Source organism: Cottoperca gobio, chromosome 17 (assembly GCF_900634415.1).
Source record: "Cottoperca gobio chromosome 17, fCotGob3.1, whole genome shotgun sequence".
NCBI lineage: Eukaryota > Metazoa > Chordata > Actinopteri > Perciformes > Bovichtidae > Cottoperca > Cottoperca gobio.
In genome coordinates this window covers 5,486,963-5,502,254 of record NC_041371.1, presented here as the reverse complement: position 1 = coordinate 5,502,254, position 15,292 = coordinate 5,486,963, and the positions used below count along the sequence as shown (strand labels likewise).

General features: G+C 39.8%; 1 protein-coding gene across 1 annotated transcript in view; it reads left to right on the top strand.

Moving 5' to 3' along the window:
• Positions 1 to 10,731: 10,731 nt before the first annotated feature.
• Positions 10,732 to 15,292, top strand: part of LOC115023085 (band 4.1-like protein 3) — a 34,564-nt gene continuing 30,003 nt past the window's right edge. Inside the window, 1 exon segment of the mRNA XM_029454237.1 lies at positions 10,732 to 10,888. The gene's annotated coding sequence lies outside the window, so the exon portion shown is untranslated.

Sequence of the window (15,292 nt, the reverse complement as noted above, 5' to 3'; positions counted from 1 at the left end):
TGTCGGGTCTCACAGGTGTCCTTGTGTGATATTAAATTAGATTCAACCATTTAAAAAAAAAAAGAAATAGTTTGCTTGCTCCAACCAAATAGTTTTAGAAAAGTGAAATGAGAAAGATGAAAAGCTGTGGGACTCTGAGGGATTAAGTGTGTCGCAAACCTGCAGAGGGTATAGATTTTAGTGTTCCTGCAATTCAGCAGCAGTTCTCATTACTGGGAAAGACTGCAGTGGTATCGATGTTACATTCTCTGTGCTATCAAAACAGAGAAAAGTGACCTATAAGTGACGTTTACAAATGTCTTTTTTAATAATTGGCTTCACTAATAAATTAATTAATTTAAAAAAGGGGGAATTTAGCAGAGGCTTACCTGCTGATTTATATGGATGACAAACGGGAGCAATGGTGACCTAAAGATTAGAGAAGCAAGCTTGGGCAGCCTCCAGTATGTGTAACTGTAAGTAAGTTCAGTGTGTTCCAGCTAAAGAACGCATAGCTCTCAGTGAAACTCCCCTAAATAAATAAAAGTATAAAAAGAAATAATTAAAGGAATACTTGTATAATTGTGTTAAGTGTCTTAACAAGGTGTTTGTCCAACAAGTGTTCACCTGGTGAGGCAATAGCATATGGTTCACAGAATTCTTGTACCCTGTATAGAAACATCTGCGTAATTATGTTTCTGCATGTTTTATTCAGGTTTTCCATTTAATTTATCACCTGCGTGTGTGTGTGTGTGTGTGTGTGTGTGTGTGTGTGTGTGTGTGTGTGTGTGTGTGTGTGTGTGTGTGTGTGTGTGTGTGTGTGTGTGTCCTCTGCATAAAACACCATCTTTGTGCACTTTGTTATGCAAAGACTTCTCTCATAGCTTTCAGTGATGGAAATGAACTAAGTACATGTATTCAAGTATAAGGTACTTTTCTGGGTTACTTCAATTGTGTGCTATTTTATACTTCTACCCAATACATTCACTCCACTACATTTAATTGACAGGTATAGTCACTTAGAGTTACTTTGCAGGTTACTGTAAGCATTTACATGCAAAACACACACTAGCTAAAACGAGTTGAGTCTAATACAACAATAAATCCTTCATGAAGCAGCAAAATGAGCATAAAGTTGAATCAATTCAACCAAAACTGAACTTTATAACATTCATGAAGGTTGTGTGTGTGTGTATATATATATATGTAGATTTAAACTATGTAATTGTATAAAAAACAAGTATATAATAGTTTAATTAGCTCCTGCTTAACCAGTTAAATGCTGATCAGTAAAAAATAATCCAATAAAATAGGTTACTATATAAACATATATCACTGATAGGAGCGTTCTGCTGCATAAGAACTACTTTTACTTTTGATGCTTTAAGTTTATGTTGCTTACGTACTACTTGTATATGTGTACTTAAGAATACAGGGCATTTATTGGTAACGATGTACATTTATATTGCTACTTTTACTTGTGTAAATCATCTGAACTTCTTCAATCCACTGACTTTCACATTTGTTTTACTCCTAAGTAGTAAATGCAAAAAATAAATACAGCATATGTTGTCAACATTACCTACAAGTTCAGTTAACATGTTTCAGGAACAGTCTTTGGTTTGCAGACTTTATCATGAAGCATCTAAACGTAGCTCAGCCTAACGAGGCCATCTAGTGGTCATGTGACACAGATTATTACACCTCTTTCTGTAACCCTCCGCCAGGTGGAGCTGGGACTATACTGCTTGCGTGGTCATCGTGGGGCGTGCCCGTTTAAAAGTACTACGGGGGCCGGTTTTTTTTTAGGCAGGAGGGGCGGGGTTAGCTCGGTCTCGTCTCTGGGAAGGTTTGCCAAAGCAGGCGCTTACAGGTGTCTGGTCCTTTCCACCCCGCACGAGCCCCGCGTCGGGATTCCTGGTCTCCGGTTACTCACACACTGGTGTCAGCTGGTGTTTAGGGAGTTTGTAACTTCTCGTAAGAGGCAGGTAAAGTGTTTATGTCTGTTGTTTTGTGCGCTGCTGAAACCCTCTACATATCTATACGGTTTCTGGACTGTGAATTAACTTGAGTTGTGCATGATTTGAGCAGCATTAATAACACACATTGTTTTAAGGGTAATATCCAGACACGTGTTGCTAAATGTTTTTGTTTCATTTGTCTTTCACCGGGGGTTTCCTACACACTGTGACCTGCTGCTCTCCCGGTGACTTGGAATGTAAAACTGGTGAGTACTTATATGGAAATATGACACAAAAACACTGAGGCAGTCTACGCATCATAGATAAAGACACATGACTGTATATTATAAGAGTATTCAAACGTTTAATTAAGTCTTTAGGGTCAAACACAAGGTTAAGAAAAGGTTCGGGATCACAACTGTTGCATTACCTCATTATGTTAACTACTAGGTTGTACAGAAGTTTTGGGTAGCAGCTCTTTAAACATGAACATATTTTAAAACCACTTCCTTTGCCTTTTTTTGGTGTTAAAGTAACACATTTTTTTTTCTCTGTGACATTTGGTCTTTCCAACATGCTGTCTGCTCTGTTACAAGTGGTGTATTAACTTATTCCTTCCTACCTTTTTTGCTGAACAAGCAGACACACACACACACACACACACACACACACACACACACACACACACACACACACACACCCCTACCTGATCTAAAGTTTGCTGGGCACAGGCAGACAGTTCGGAAATGGGAAGTGATCACAGCATGTGTTTCCGCTTACACTCTCCCCAAAATAGAAAAGTGCATGAATCAATGAAGGAAGAGCTCTTTGTTTTAATACTGTCTTTCACGGACTCTTAACTGTAAGAGGTACTTACACTTTAATGCACCGTCATTTTTGGTAATACTGAAACGTCCATATGGCTGTAATGAAGTCTTATTATATATTTTAAGATGGACTATTGCTTTTCATAAGGCCACGTGGTCGTTTCTTAGAGTTCAGTAGCTTTAACACGTTTATGAGGTTGAAAGATGAAGGCGAATGTACAGGTTGACGGAGATAAGGCTGGGCAAAGTCCGTGGGACTCGTCACGTTCCTTGGCCGGTGGTAGCGTGCACATTCCTGCACGTTTCCCTGTAAAGTGTTCATGAGCGGATGATTGGAGATATTTGCTGAGCTGGTACTTTTGCTATCACCATGACTGACAAAACGTGTCTTCAAGAGACCTTTAGTATGCAAAATGTACTCGCCCCGACAAATAGGAAGCTCATATATTGTGTAATTACATGCATTCAGATGTGGGACCCAGTTGGTGTTTGGGTGCTTGTTGATATTGTACTTCCAATTTAGTCAAATATATCTCTCAAAGCCAGAACACAAAGCTCATATGCTGGTTTCTAGAGATATAATAAGTCACAAGTGTATGATTTCTCCAAGAATGCAGCTTGATGAGTCTGCAGCCCCTTAAAGATGCAGATTCGAGTCATAATTCTCTACAAGCGACCGCTTTTTACATTGTAATTACATAGATTATTATTATAACATTGAGTATAATTGCTGTAACTCTTGACAGTGACCAAACCAACTGCCACGAGATTCTGATTTAAATGTTGCTGCGTCCTGATTGGTTCATGGCCAGTGAGAAGAACACAGAGGGGAAAAAGAAATGGCTGTAAATTCAAAATGGAAAGTTTCACTCACAGATTACAACTTGCAAACCCTTTATACTGTAAAGTACGCGATAGCAGCTATAACATGGGGAAAGTGTGTTTAAATTGTGTGGGTGACCATCTCTCTTGCCTGGTTTTTCCAAGCCTGGGGCTACTGGAACGCAGGAAGGTTGTAATTATGGGCGAGCAGCGGGGAATTTCCAAAAATCTGACTTTGACTGGAATGCAGCATTTACAAAAAAAAGTGTGTGTTTCATCAGGTAGAACTTCTGGAGATGTTGTTGAAAAGCCAGTTTTGGCGACCTGCACTCGAACATCTCACGACCCCGGTGACCTTTGCTCCGAATCAGGGAACGTATTCCTCTGAGGAATTCTCTTTTTTTAATGTTATTACATTCCTTACTGTCTAGTGTCAGGACGACATAACAGGATTAAACTCAAGGTCGGTCATTCATTCATAATTATTGCTCGTTCCGCTGCAGACGTCTCTCTACAGGAGACATTTCCGACTGTTGTTTTGATGTAGTGTTGCCAGTGATGAAGACTATCTCCTCCCATTCATCTCAGGAATTTCAATCAATACCAGCCGTCCGATCAGCTCATGATTAATGGCGCTTGCATTGTGCTGGAGGAGAAGACGTTATTTTTCCTGATGCTCTTTGATGCTGCGTTTGACTGAATTAACGATACAGAAGAGTCCATGTGTGTGTGTGTGTGAGTCAGAAATAAAGGTTAATGGTTAAAAGAAATGTCTGCAAATCTCTGGCACTATCAAGATTTAGTGAAGAGACATGCAAAGGCTGGAGTAAAGTCATTTCTGCAGACAGTCTTAGGAATAAAAGAGCCGAAGCCAAATATTGATTGTATTACGTTACACCCACAACCTTCATATATTGTACACTCTTTATGATCAGGGCGGTGAGTCAACGGTTGAGCTCCCAGTGGAAGATCCGAGCATGTTTTCCCCACAACTCAAACCTATTTTCTAAATCAATCACATTATTTTCACTTCTTACAAAGAGATTCGCCATTTTTGCAGTTGTACTCTGAGGCAAACACAATATTTCAAATCAATTACGGCTTCAATTTACATTTTCTTTTTGAATTATTGGGTTTTTTTGTTATTAATGAATCTTTTTGTGTATAAAATATCTATAAAAGTGAAAAATTCTTCTCACAATTTCCCAAGTTAACATCTTCAAATGTGTCGTTTTATCAAAATCCCAAAATATTCAGTTTATTTTTTAAATGTGATAAAGAATATCAAATACAAAGCATCAAATATACACATTTGACGCTTTTGCTTGATAAATAAGTGAAACATAATTAATAAATTATCAAAATAGTTGCTAATTGATTTAATCTCAATTGACTATTTGATTAAAGGCTAATTAATGGTTTCAGATCTTTAATCAACAGAACACAAATTGACACCTGAATAATTGTTTCAACGACCAAAACGATACATTTTGAGAAAGAAATGGTAAAACCAGAATCATCAATGATAATAATAATTAACAGTTGAAGCCGAGAGAGACATTTTGAACTTAAATGCATTTAAGTAGAAACTCAGAATTTGAATTATAATAGAAAACAACAGTTTAGTTGTGACTCTCATGGTGTCAAAGCGTCCATCGACAAAGCTTCCTGAATCAAGAGCCTGAGGTATAAAATCTAACCAACGCAGATTTCTCGCCATCCATTCAGTTGACGTTACTGAACTCGACACGTGAGCGCAGTGCTGCTCACCATCACCAAAGCCTGTGGGCGGCTGGCAGAGATTGCATGTATGACTCAATCTCGTTGAGTGGAGAGATAAGCCTGTTGGGAGTTCCGTTATCTCCCAGGGTAGCCTGATCACTTGAGAGCAGCGTTTGCCTTATAAAGCTGCAGCTCGTGGGATGGCACCGCGGCGCTCGCAGGGTATTTATAGTGGAGAGTCGGGGTTTGCTTCAGACTGGGCTTTCTTTGAAGTCCTCCGCAAATGTGCTTTTCTACAGGAACTTTTGTTTCCTGCCAATTTGGTTCCAATTTGCGATGAAAACTGATGCACTGAATTACTTTCTGTTCTTTCTTAAGTGTATCCATGTTTATTTATTATCTAACTAAACACAGAAAACATAAAGTGTGTGTCGGGGTACACTGCATCTCTATTTTTGAAGCCAAGACTGGGATCTATATTTGGCATGTCGGATAACGATATCTCAGCTTATGGTTCAAGATTAAATACTTGCCGTATCAACATGGTTAAGACATAAAATAATCATAGAAGCATAAAACAAATGAGTATAAAATACATAAGAACACCATAGTTAACACATGTAGGTTTTCTTTTTACATAAACACATTGTGACCAAACCAAACTGTGATACCGTTGACATCAAATCTAGCTTAGCCTTTCTGTTCTGCAATATCGTGTCACTTATCGACCAACATATAATAATATATGTCATATATCTGCACATTTAGCTAATTGTCTTTCGCTATTCTACACAGTCTATGGCTAACACGCTAAGCTAAGATGGTAAACATGATACCTGCTTTACATTAGCACGTTAGCATCTCTGTTAGCATGCTGATATCAGAACTTAGCTCATAACAACAACAAGAGTGTGATTGAACATACTGTGTCCTCTCGGTTTAGAAAGAAACGAGACGTGATCCAGGACGCCAGGCTTTTTGAATTGTTCTCTTAAGCTGAAATGCTGATATCCATAAAAATCTCTAAAAGGGAAGAACGATTCTAAAGATAAAGCACGGCTTCACATGTGGTGTTTTTTCTAAAGATGGCTGACAATCATTAGCCTTTCCAAAGGTTGCGACTACAGACCACATTTACAATTCCCCCGAGATAAGATGTTCTTTCTACTTGCAAAAAAACAAAAACCAAGAAGGGGAGTGCTCCTCACCATCTTCGTAATAATCCCGTTTCACATTAACTTGCAGTATGCACCCCTGGCTTTACATGAAAGGGGGCCAAAGTTGAAAATACTTTTCTAATGGGAGGGTGTTGTGTGATGAGGGTGTGTGCTGAAGATGGTGGGGGGGGGGGGGCTGATTTGGGAGCTCTGGCCCAGTTTGAGGTGTCCAAATCAGACTCTAATTTGGCATGTATGCTTGGTGACCTAAAGCCCTTTGGGAGTGAAGGCGTAGAGCTGGACAGCAGGGGACAGCAGGTTAGTTAGAGGTGAAGAAGAAAGCAGAGCTGGAGCCAACTCACGTTGAGTTCATTGAGTTCAAAGTGTAATGAAACATGATAACCATAACGTCTCCATGCTCAATAGTACATTAATATAGTTTAGTTTGAAACAACAGCCTGAGAGTGTTTTAATTAGAAATTACTTTCTTTCTGAATAACATAGTTTGGCATAAAAGCGATATACAGCTAGTGCAGCCAGGCTCCAGTAAAGTCCCTGTTTCGTGTCTGTGTGAAGAAGCCCAAAGACTAAATGGAAATGTAATTCTGCGTTTGGGCAGAGAATGTTTTTGACCAGCAATTATTTCCCTCCAGACCTGGCAGGGAATGCTGGCCTGGACTTGTGTTTTTTTTTTGGTATTTCTAATTAGATCACATGGGTGATTTGCCATGTATTGTAAGGGGCATGCTTCCATATAATTATGGATTGATGAAGCGCTAGCTTGCTTGTTCTGACCGCAGCACTGCAAATTGGATTATTGTAATGAGGTTCATAAGGCTAGTGATTTTAGAGACTGAATACTGCACACACTAGGAATTGCTGATTTTAAAATGTGATGTGTTTTTCCCACAAAGTTTGCCTTAACAGAATTAACCTTTTTGTTTTTTTAACTGAGCCAATAATCAGAATTGAACTTTAATCATCACGTTTTGAATCATGTAAAAATAAAAGAGACATGTGGCAGTTATGGCTGGTTAAATCTGTGTGAGAATTATGTTCCACAATTATGCTAATGCTTGAGAAAAGACATTGGAATTCAGGGCTACTCGAGTTCAAGGTCAGGCGTCGGAGCAGATGAGCTGCACAGGAACTGAGTGTCTGTACGCAGCAGAAAAAAAAAGTGAAGAGTTAAGCAGCCACATAAGCTAAGTCCAGAGATCACATGTTGTCTGTCTTCTGTGGTATTAATCATTCTGCTGACCAAGGAGGCTCTGAGGAGTCATAGATTAGCTCTTACACTTATCTACAAGTCACTATACATACAGAGGGTGAGAACTCAGAGACGGTACAAACTTTAGTTTTTGCAATCTTCCCATAGGTTGGTTCATGGAGCACAATGAGTAAATGCATCAATCTTTTCTCTTGCATCAGACAGGAAAACAATCAAACTTGTCAGCATTTACACACCGTCACTCAGAATAACACATTGATCAAAAGAATTGAAGATAGAAATACAGTGTGATTTAAGCTGGACTCATATTCAGCCTTCGTGCGCCAATGTTGGAAATAAAAAACATTTGCAAAAGCGACCCAACCTTCTTGGGGATGCGATGCCTAAAAGCTGCCCTACATGCTGGAAAGCCATTACGCACATTGCTGCCCCACCACATGCAGCTGCGGCCCTTTCTTTTTTTCCGCCCCCTGCCTGCCACTGCTCAGATCACATTGGTGGAAAGGCCTGTTAGCAGATGCTGCCTGGTGGCTTGTGCTTTTGTTTTCTATTCTCTTAAGAAGAAGTATGAATAATTTAGGTTCCATTGCAATTAGCCAGTTTTTTTTTTTATCAATGGCTGTATGTGAGAATCAATATTTCAAGCTAGTGTGTAATCCTTCATTTCCAATTTGAGATTGTTTACTGCATTACAGTCCCCACCCACTGGCCAGACGAGCCACGATGAGCAACGTCTCAGACGATCAGTCTGGTCACGACAAGACTGTGCCAGACTCCAGCTCCTCTAAATGTAGATAAGTGTTGTTCGGCTGAGCTGGGAACACATTCCAGCTAGTTATTATTGCTTAATGTACAGTGTGTATTCTCAGAGTGACATATTGTGGTCACGCACAAATTGTTTTTGGATCTCTAAGCAAAGTTTATCATTACAATCATGTCTTGTGCTTTTAAAAAACAAGAAATGAAGGAGGAAATGAAAGAACTTTGGAGAAATGGTCGGATTACATTATGTGAAATGAGTAATCAAAGGTCGCAACAACTTTTACTGTAATGATCGTTGAACCTGTAAGGCTGCCTCTCCTCATATTGTAAAAGTAAAAACACATTCTTAACCTTTTATGGTTGCTGGACAGCTTTCACATTGGACTCTGCACTGCCATGAGTTATTACAGTGTCACTGTGAAAAAACTATCTCTGCAGCCCTCCTCCGATGTTATTTCTCCTCCCAGCATCGAGCATCTATTGTTAAGCTACTGCTACAGCTCTAAACCTCACTGTTACTCATGGCTACTTGTAAAGTTGGTGTTTTAGGAAAACGTGGACATAAAGTAGCTCAATCAACCCGGATTGTAATGTGAATTATGCGTCTTCAATGTCAAACATTCATGTGTTGTTGTCATTGAGCTTGTTTTATGAGCTGTGTTACAATTAGCTAGAGGCTGAATGAGGAGTCAGCTGTCTGGCTGCTGCACATAAGAGCTGCACTGTGTGTGCTATTACATTTACCCTCTACTATCTGCAAAGCATGTCCGCTATGTGTCTGTCACCCTTTGGGGAATTCATGCACGGCTGCCGCAAAAAATTCTCCAAAACCATAATGTGCACGATTTGTGTGTTTGTATTTGCACGGTGTCCTGTGAGTGTTGGCATGTGCTATACTACTTGAGCATGAAAGCAATTAGATGAAATAAAAGTTGAATGGGTGACCAAGTTGGGTCAAGTTCCCACTTGGAGGAGGGAGGCAAACCCTCAAATCCCCAGAGGGAACAACCCAGACACTAATTAAAAACGGGCTTTCATGTCTGTATTTGCGCACGCACAGCCACATGTATGTATGTACCTCGAGGAGGCCAGCAGATGTGTATCCGTGTGCTCATGTGCTCACTATATTGGCCCGTTTTAATATGTCTTGGATTATGTTTTTCAATTTGAAAAATATAATAATGCGCTCCAGACAAGGTGCATACAGTCAGTAAGTCTTTGAGAAACATTTTCATGCTGTGGCTGGTCCAGGGTGAGCACATTTTAACTACTTTAGTAGCTTAATCCGTAGCATCGACTGTATATGCATCACATTTGATTACGTCGTCAAAGCTTTGCACATGCAGAAAAGTACATTATTTACCAATAAAAGGTTGTGGAGTAAAAACACTGACATATTCTGGTGAACAGGCGGTATGCTTGTTTAATTTCGAGGTGTTTGAAAGTTAGAAAGTCTTGAAAAGAAAGCGAGATGGACTATTTAATTAGTATTCTTCTGTTTTCTCCAGTATTATACAGCATATGTTTAGTTAGTGATTTATTTTTCTTGTTTTTTAAATGAATTTTGTTGTAGATAATGACAAAAAAAATCTGTTTTCTTTGTGGTATTATTTGAACATATATATAAATATATTTATATATATATATATATATATATATATATATATATATATATACACATTTATATATATATTTATATATAAATAAAATACAAATACAGAAAAATTAATTAAGGTGATGTCATCAAAATGCTTATTTTGTCCTACCAACAGTCCAAAAAATCAGATATTCAGTTTCATGTTACATAAGAGAACAAAAAGCTGCATATCCTCACAATCAAGAAGCTAAAACCAGGAAAGATTTCTAATTTTTCCTTGAAAAATGACATTGACAATTATTAAGCTATTAAAACAGTGGCCAATTATTTGTTGTCATTTAACTAGTCAATCAATCGACTCGTTGTTTCAGCTCTAATGCTGTATTGTAAGCCCATGTGGGCTGGGCATAGCTGAATGAATGAGAAGAATTCACCCATATGCAAGTAGCACGAAGTGAAATGACTCAAGTAAAGTACAATTATCTTATAATACTTGAGTAGATTCACCTTGTTTCAACCACTGATTCACTTTATTTCAACGCCTGCCTTTTTCCCAGTAAAAAACAAAACAAAACACAACAAACCTCGTGCCATTTAATTGCCATGCTCTGTTTGTGTGCATGTGTGTGTATGTGTTGGGGGGGGGGGGGGGGGGTGTGCTGCTAAAATAATGCCTCGGCTGTCCTGATATCCCACAATTGTACTGAGCTGCACAGTGTGATAGGCTGGTGGAGAGGGGGAACTGCAGCAGAGTAGCACCGCTGTCAGGAAACAGAAGCCCACTACGAATGCAACTCGCATAACCAACTGAACGAGGGACGGTTTGCCTGGTAATAAACCTTTTCTTTTGCTGCTTTTCTCTTCTAATCTTACACTGAAGGCTTGTCGTACATGAGATGCACGCTTCCCGGTTTTGTTTAACGCTCTTGTATTATGTCCTCTCCTGACATATTCGGGTCGTATGACCACAAAACACCCGCGGCCGATGACAGATAATTAACATTAAAATACACTTCTACTGAATTCACTCAGGCGGAAAAAAGTCGAGTGGACGTGGCTAACCGTGTTAGAAACAGTGGGCTTTACCTTTTTTATCCTGCTGTTTTGCATTGTAGTGTTTCGGTGCGGAACATTGTAGCGACATGTTGGGTTTTTTGTTGCTGAATGGGCTGCCTGCAGCGGCCGTAACTGTGTAGCTAAAAGTCGGATATCTGAAAGCAACAAGCCGCTGAAGGTACAGTAAGGCTAACGTGCTCCGGTGTCGAGGCACAAAGTGGGAAATGGGTGAAAACAAAAGCACAGAGATGCTTTGTCCAACCTCAAATGTGTCGTGATTTACAGCAGCGCCGAGTCACCGGATGACACGGTAACATTTGAGGACAGTTAATGGATTACAATTGTTAAATTGTCGGAAGGTGAAGACGACATACTTGGGTGTTTTTGATCTGCAGTGCGGTAGGCGTGGTTAGGAGCAGGATGACACGGGGCTTGGATCCTCTTTTAGCATCCCCACATCCTTGTAAGCACGGAATGCAATGGGCCACAATCTGACTTGACAATTTAATTAAGATGCACAGTAAGCTGTTGTTGCAGTAGCATTGGAAAGCAGCAGCATCACCACGGGCCTTGCTTGCAGGCTTTCTGACTTCATTCATTGAGCGTGTAGCCTACATTTACTGTAACCTTTACTTATATTGACATACTTCTCTCTCTGTCCCACGTTTTACTAAAAACCTGCTGATATTGTGATGATCTGCAAACTCTAAATTCTGTAGGAATAGTGTAGCTTTACATAAACTAGCAAGTCAGTTCTAATCGGCTTTATCTTTACAGCCCGAAATCACAAATTTGGCTTTTAAGATGCAACACCCTTTTTATCCTTTGACCCTTGATGAGCAACAACTGCAAATAATATGATTAGGTGACATCAAACCTACTACTGAGCACCACAGAGACACAATGGTGTCCTGTAAAGTGAAACGGCAACAACATCTTTCATTGTTTTTGTCTGTGAGAGGTTAGCAAGGAAACAAGCTACTTATTGATGACATCACCTCATGACGTTTGACTTTTTTCTGATGAATTGAAATAATAACAAGTAGATAAACTGATCATGGAAATGTCACAGGGGGTTCATATAAAGGCAGAGTGCACGCCCGCTTACTTATGAGCACATCTCTCGTCAACACAAGATTTAAAGTGGTTAAATTCTCAGTTTTGCACATCTGTCGTGTGAGCGTTAGTCGACTAAGAATTAAGTCTACACTAAGTGCTTTGATTTATTTCTAAAATCTAATATATTATCTAAATGGCATTAAACATTATTCCATCCACTCAAGCTGTGACTGCTTTTTTATAATGGCAGAAAAGGCCCAAACGCCCAATTTTAAGCAAAAAAAAGTGATTATATATTTGGATTGTAGACGGTTGGTTTGACAAAACAAGCATTTTGAACGTTGGGAAATTGTGATAATCATAAATTTTCCCAATGAGCATACACTGTCCATAATAACTATGAGAGTAAGTGTGGTGAAAGCTGATGTCAACAACACATTTTTACATTATGCTCTCCTGCGGACATTATTGTAATCAAATCACAGCTGATTTAATGATTACCTGTAGCTAATCTCATAGCATTCTTAATCCCCATTGGCCCGTCTCAGCCACTGGATAAGAAGTTATTAGCTTTTCATCAAGCTACTGAGATTTACTTCTAATCTTTTACATTAACGCAGGATTTTCCCTTTTGTTAAAGTAGCTGCACAACTGGATCGAATGCTAGAAACTCCCATCATACAATTTCAGGTATTTTCCGTTTCGGACTCATTGTTGATGTTTGTCTTTGAAGAAAACCAACCCCCGGCCTTAAGCGGCTGCAAGGGCGATGATGTCGAACAATGAAATGCACAGCAGTCAAGTTGAGGTTACAATGAGTTAGCTGGTCTGTCTTCTGTATCCCTGAGTGCCTTTCTGCTAGTGACGCTAATGCTAAGAATGTAAACGCAGCAAGCTGACAGGATTTATGGCCCCCTCAGCAAAAATGCTCTCAGCTTGGAGTCACCTTCATGTGACCAGTTTGCCTTTCCCAATTTCTGCTGGTGTCTCGTCTGGTTCAGTGTAAAAAGGTTTTTGAAAATTGACACGAGTGGATGAAAAGCCTCTGAAATGGCTCCTTGTTTGAGCTGCTGTGAGACTGTTTTCACGGGTCAGTTAAGCAGTGGATTATATGAATGGTTTATACACTCCGTTGCTAATTGATTAGGTACATCTAGCTCACACTAATGCAGTCTAACACAACAGTACAGTAAAATATCTGTGTATCCCAATGCTGCCACAAAGCATCAGGCTTTAGATGTTTTGCTGAGTCACTGATTTCCAAAGTAACTACTTTGTTTGAACTTTGTCTTTTAGTGGGTTGTTTTATGCATTCGTTGACCGTGTTTGTTGGCTCTATAAATTAAATATTACTTGCCAGAAGGACTCAGTTTGTGCTGCACCAGAGCGGGAGCATGTTCTGGCTGAACCCACTGAGGTAGAAAACAGATCTGGATTGTTTATATTTCTTGAATTGTTAAGGACAGGAATAAACTGTGCTTAGCTGTGAGATGTTATTGAGGAACATTTTGTACACGTCGCTCTGATTAACTTCATTCATCTTTCATTTCTATCATTAGCTTGTTGGCTAACTCGCTCACTTGTTGTTGCTGTTTTTCAGTGACATAATCAGTAAGAGTCTCACCAGAGAGTCAGACTAACAACTGGCTCCTCGTGTTGCTTGCTGCACCAGTTCAGGTGGACTGACAATCAGGTAAAGACATGTTGGTGTCAAACTCCACCTCCTCTGCTCTCCAACCCTGTTCAAATGTAGCTTGGTCTATCCCGGTCTTTCTTGTTTGACCTGGTTAACTTAATTCTACGACTGCGACTTCATGTTATTTGTTAGTAGTGATTATGTTCTTGATTAATAAAGTAGTATTTTTGCTGATGAATGTAATGAAACATGTGCATCACAGTTTTCTTACGTTCAAGGTGATGTCTTGACCCACAGTCCAAAACACAAACAGATTTTAAATTTACTACAAAGACGAGAAAAAGCAGCAAATCCTGTGAAAAACATGTGAGACGATAAAACAATAATGCTATTTATGCTTTAAAAACGACATAAAAGGCGACTTTACTACCAAAACTTGTTCTGATTAATTGATTTGGCAACTAATTGTGTCACCGCTTCCAAATGTTGCATTTTATTTTTCAAAGTATGCATCTTATCAAAAGTAATCTGCTGCTGTTGTGACAGTACAACTTCTTACCACTAGTTGCCGTTAATGGTGGCACTCTGGATGCAGAGCTGAATTTAATGTTGCATTTATTATAAGTCACTGCAATTAAAATAATTTGCCGAAGGCCTCAAATATAATGTAAATGCTAAACGACTATATATCAACTTTTTTTTTCAAATGGACATGGTTTGCCTTCAGTAGAACATCCCATCATTGTGTTTGTTGTGTGTGAAATCCGGACAGTTGAAAGCACTTTGGGGATCTTTAACCCCCTCAGCTGAGGTGTCTCACTTGAGCGGCCAGACCAGCTTCATGGTATCCTGTTACATTAGCTGGGTTTGTGTGTGACAGCTGTCAGCCCTGTAGCCATATAGAGGGGTCGCATTATATACACTACAAGCCCGCTCGGGATGGGCCCGGACGTGTCAAAAAACGCCAACCATTCCTCTCCATGTAACCTCCACAAGGCCGCAGGGGGTGCAGGGGGTGACAGGGATGGGCCCAGCTGTGGCGTACTCCGGCTAATGGCACTCGGCACAGATGGCAATCCCTCATCCTCCTGTGAGTGTGTGTCCATGTGCACGGGCCACTTTCCAACAGTGTGCATTACAATCACAATTGGACCTTAAAATGGAAGTTTGCATGCATGGGGCCGCGCCACAGCATTTAGTGTCCGTGATCAATTCTGAAATGTGGCTGCACACTAATAAACCTCCGCTGAGCTTTTAGCATGCACATGAAAATCCACTGAAATGGGTTGTTCCAACAGTCCGTCTGGAGGTGGTTTGATTTTTGATTAAATTGGTTTTGCTTATTGGCAGACAGCGAGTTTGATGAACTGGGATACTTTGATGTTTGATTGGAAAGAGGAAATGGGCGTGCAGCATAATGATTGTGACGTTCTTCTGAAAGTCGATGCTTTCTGATTGTTCCTCGTCTTCGCAAGTACAACGT